At 50.5% G+C, this 5,013-nt stretch overlaps 1 pseudogene; it reads right to left on the bottom strand.

Moving 5' to 3' along the window:
• Window positions 1-813: 813 nt before the first annotated feature.
• LOC149990115 (ATP-dependent RNA helicase DHX8 pseudogene) lies at window positions 814-4,431 on the bottom strand (annotated as a pseudogene).
• Window positions 4,432-5,013: the final 582 nt, after the last annotated feature.

Genomic DNA, 5,013 nt, shown 5'->3' with positions numbered 1-5,013 from the left:
AGGGGACTTGGACCAGGGGACGGTACAGAGAAAGCACACAGAGCCTGCGTGAGGTTCTGTGAATGGTCAGAACTGGTTACCGCACCCACTGCATCAGAGGATGTAGTCAGGGATTTCAAAAGAAGCGGCAGACATTTTAGGCAGGCTGACTGTGCAGATTCAACTAAGACTGAGGCTGACTATGTGCATTTGACTGAGGCTGAGGCTGACTGTGCGGATTACAAAAGGACTAACTATACAGTTTACAAGGAGGCTGAGAATCCACGAGGTTCTGGATTAAAAGCTGGTGGACCCCATAACACCGACGAGGTCTCCCCAATTAGGATTGAACCATTGGCAGCTACTGGTAAAGCTGAACTGTGTTTGGAAAGTAGGGAAAGGGTTTCTCTGACTTTTCTAAAACTAGCCTGGTTTGGTAGGGGGGGAGGCAAGGATATGTGTTTATGGGTGTTTTAAAGAACATAAGACTTAACAACAGAAATTCGCAAATAACTAAATCTATATTTAGTTAAATCTGTTAAATAAACAATTCTTTTTCTTTTCACTAAACTCTGGTATTGAGAGTTATAATTTTGGCGGCGGGCAATCGGGCCCCTCACTAAAGAGCCCGTGGGTTTGTTTTCAATTGGAGCAGCCCAGGGGTTGTGTAACATTACCGTGAGGGAAGAAATGCAAATCAAACTTGGCAAACATCCAGTTAAGAGATGTAGTCAGTCCACTGGACACCCGTGTCCTCTCGATCAGCATTTCACCAATAAGAGTAAGTCCAAGCCCTGGGCCGCTGCTGCAAGAGAGGCAAACAAGTCGTCCTTCTCAGCGCCGCTGGAAAGCCCGGGATATTCTCCAGGCGTTGGGCTCCTCGTAGCGATTGTACAAGGGTTCAAGACGCTGCTGCTTCTTCTGCTTGCTTAGCTTCATCAGGTCGGAGACCTTGAAGAAGGCCGGAGCCAACTCCGCGAGCCACCGGGGGTCGATGGTGGTGACCTCACGCATGTACTCCTTCGTGGTCAGCACCAGCTCATGGTACACCACCCATTCCGGCTGTCTGTTGAAGAGAGCGCTGGAAGGATGGATGTAGACCGCCTGCTGGTCGGTCAGTGTCCGGTAACCTTCCTGAGGGTCTTTCTTGGCAGCATTTCGGAAGAACCCACTGCAGATGGCCTTCCGCACTCGGACTGCGGACTTACCGCAGGAAACCACATCCAGCTTGTGTCTGTCCATTATGCCTAACATCTGCTTGCGAATGTCCTGGGCCCGCTGCAGAGAACGAGCCTGGATAAAGTTCTCATAGCACCATGGTTTGGAGAACTTGTTGTCCTTCCAAGAGTTGTACACGGCCAGCAGGGTGAGATGGTCTCCTTCCGTCTGGTGGAATTTGGCCTTCTTCTGATCGGCGAGGGCTTGTTTATCCTTGGGCCTGTAGAAGACGTTCTGCACAGACAGCATGGACACGATGGTCAGCATTTCCTTACTGCATCCCAGGTGCACAGACATGATCAGCATTTTGCACAGCATCGGTTCCAGAGGGAATTCTGCCATCCTGCGGCCCAGACGAGTAAGCAGACCCTCGTCATCCAGTGCCCCCAGCGTATACAGCTGCTCCATAGCGGTTATCAAGGTTTCCATTGGTGGGGCATCCATGAAGTCGAAGGACAGCAGGTCATCGATGCCCATGGCCTTGAGCGAGAGCACTGTGCTTGCTAAGTTGGTTCTCTGGATTTCCGGCACATTAGTGGTCAGCATTTCATCTCGGGAGGCACGTTCTGTGTACAGCCTGTAACACTTCCCTGGGCCTGTTCTCCCAGCTCTGCCAGCTCGTTGCTTTGCTTGAGCCTGAGAAATAGGAGTCACCACGAGCTGGTCAATTCCTGTCTTGGAATTGTAAACTTTCTGCTTCACAAATCCAGGGTCCACCACATAGTAGATGCCATCGATAGTCAGCGATGTCTCTGCAATGTTGGTGGCAATCACGACCTTTCTGCTGCCGGGTGGAGCTGGGTCAAAGATTCGGGTCTGCATCTCACTGGGAAGAGCAGAATACACTGGGAGGATAATCAACTCAGGAACATCAGGTCCAAGGGATTTCATTCTTTCATACAGCATCTCGCAGGCCGTGTCGATCTCCTCCTGACCAGTCAGGAAGACTAGGATGTCACCTGGTGGTTCTGTTAAATGGATCTGCATGACAGTGATCAAGCTGGCATCCAAATAATCGGTCTCGGGTTCCTTTGTGTACAATATTTCCACTGTATATGTTCGACCGGGGATGGTAAAGATGGGAGCTTCATAGAAGTATTGAGAAAACTTCACTGCATCCAAGGTAGCTGAGGTGACAATCAGTTTCATGTGCTGCCGTCTCTGAACTGTCTTCTTCAACAACCCAAAGAGCACGTCAGTGTGGATCGTTCTCTCGTGCGCCTCATCCAACATGACGACTGCGTACTGAGTGAGGTCGGGGTCAATCAGGCACTCTCGAAGCAACATCCCATCTGTCATGTACTTAATGACCGTTTCAAGGCTGGTACAGTCCTCAAATCGAACGGTGTAGCCCACCTCTTGGCCTAAGCAACAACCAAACTCCTCTGACACTCTTTTGGCCACTGACATGGCTGCCACTCTTCTGGGCTGGGTACATCCAATCTTGCCCCTGGAAGTGTAGCCCGCCTCCACCAGGTACTGGGTGATCTGCGTTGTCTTCCCAGATCCTGTCTCTCCGATAACAATCAGGATCTGATTGTCATGGACAGCCTGAACCAGCTGCTCCTTCAGTTTGTAGATGGGCAGGCTCTCTCTCTGCTCAATGATTGACATCTGGGTCTTTTTTCCATAAGCAGCTTTGTTGCCCCCAAAGGCATGCTTCTTCCACTCAGGAATGTCATTGGGCATCATTCCAATACCCCTCATGTTGGCCGCAATCTGCCTGCCTCCCGCATCAGGCAGAGGATCAACCCAATGTTTGTTGAGTCCTGTGGGAATAGAATCCATCTCAGCTTCCCGCTGCGCCTGCTTGAGTTCCCGCCTTTCTTTGGCCAAGGCACTCTGCATCATAGCTGCTTGGGAGAGGGAGCCATCTGGGTTCTTAACGATTTTAATAGGGCTCATGTCCATGCTTTGCTTGGTGTACCCTCTCAGGAATGGAGGCTCTCCCTCAACCAGTTCGACCTCAAGGTCCTCATCTTCTTCATCATCCACTTTAGGAAGAATGCCAGTCTCTTCATCAAAGTCTGGAAACTCTTCTTTGGAAAGAACATTGGCAGCGACCATCTGTTTGATCTCCCACTTCTCTGGGTCAGAGATTCGGGTAAGGCGCTTGCGCTCCAATGAGTCATCCTCTACTTGAGGGGCACTGACAAGGGAGAGATGAGTGGGTCTGTCCGGATTCCTCATTGAGATCTCCTCATTGGCCTCCCCAACAAGATCTCGACTTCGATTTGGGTTTAGATCTTCTCCGGTCTCTTGATCCACATCCTTCATGCTTAGGCTGGTCTTGGCCCCGGTGGAGGACAACACTTTGACCTTGACTCTCTGGCCTTTGCTCACCACATTGGCCACATTAGCCATACGGCCTTCCCGCCGGAGCTCAGAGATGTGCACCAGGCCTTCCCAACGCTTCCTTAGTCCCTCCAGCTGCACAAAGCATCCAAACTGCATGATGCTGGTAACCTTGCCATTGTAAATGTCCCCAATGGCGAGCTCTTCTGGAGGAGGGCGGTCCACATGCTTATCCTGCCATCTGTCCACATTTCTCTCCCCATACCTGTTTCGGTCCTTCTGGTCCTTGGGGGGACTCTGACTTCTGCTCCTAGGCCGATATCTAGACTTCCCTTTATTCCTCTCCCGGGTCCTAGAACGTGATCGAGAGTGGGACCGGTGTTTCCGCTTGCGGTCTCTCTCACGGTCTCGTTCTCGCTCTTGTTCTCGGTCCCGGCTCCAGCTCCGCTTCTTCTTTGTCTTGTGTCTGTGCTCCGCATCTCTTTGCTTCTCCGTGCCAGCTGCACTGGGCATTAGAACCTCCAGCTCTTTCAGGACATTCACAGCAACTTTCACATCATCCTTATCCAGCAGGGTCCAAACAGAAGGGTTGTCTGGTTGACAAAGGACTGGGAAGATTTCCTTCAACTTTTCTTTTTCAGTTTTGGGTTTAACAACTGGATCTTTGCTAGCAGAAGGCTTTGCTGGAGGTCGCATGGTTTGTATGAGATGCAGCAAGTTACTAATAAGAGAATCCGTGAATTCTGCACCATTTTTGATCAGGGAAGCCTTAAAAGTACCAAAGGTGGTATTTTTCTCAGCAAGACTGATCACAAATTCAGCCAGATCCTTGTCGTTGATCCCCAAGTGATTGTCCAGCTCGGTGCAAACCTTCGACACTAAAGACAGATACTCGAGTTTGGCGAGTTCTTCGGCCGGGCCTGTCTCCGTCCCAGCTACGGCTCCCACCATGGCTATAGCTACAGCCGTCGCTACGGCTCTTCCCGACCCCCTACCCGCACCTGGTGGTGGTGGTGGTGTGAGAAACGCTCACAATAAAAACTGGGACACAGGACTTGAGCAGTAAAGCGAGGCCTCTATTCACGAGTCTGCAGAGCCGGGCGCACCCTCCCAGCCAGGAGAATGTGCGTGCCAAGTAGACAAAGGAAACTGGTTTTATAATCTTAGCTTCCCCACCCTGAAATTGCCCTGAAAGTGATTATTTTCCCCACCCTAAAATTGCCAACCTAAAGTGATTAGCTTCCCCACCCTAAAGTGAGAGCGATTAGCTTCCCCGCCCTAACGCAATTAGCTCCCCCTCCCCCTCCTTCTTCCACCTTTCTCCATTACTGGTTACTCCAGAATTACAATCTAACATGGTTAACTAAATGCCCCTATTGTGATTTGCAGATATGCCAGTGCTGTCAACTCCCTTCTCAGAGATCCTCTAATTACATTTGCCCTTAAGACCCTCTAATTACATCTTCCTTTTGTTACTAATGACTTTCTACCGGTTTGGGAGTCACTATGTCCTTGTTTCTT

The sequence above is a fragment of the Furipterus horrens genome, unplaced genomic scaffold (genome assembly GCF_987537825.1).
Source record: "Furipterus horrens unplaced genomic scaffold, mFurHor1.1.pri manual_scaffold_24, whole genome shotgun sequence".
NCBI lineage: Eukaryota > Metazoa > Chordata > Mammalia > Chiroptera > Furipteridae > Furipterus > Furipterus horrens.
The sequence above is the reverse complement of the archived record's forward strand: the minus strand, read 5'-3'. Positions and strand labels throughout refer to the sequence as shown.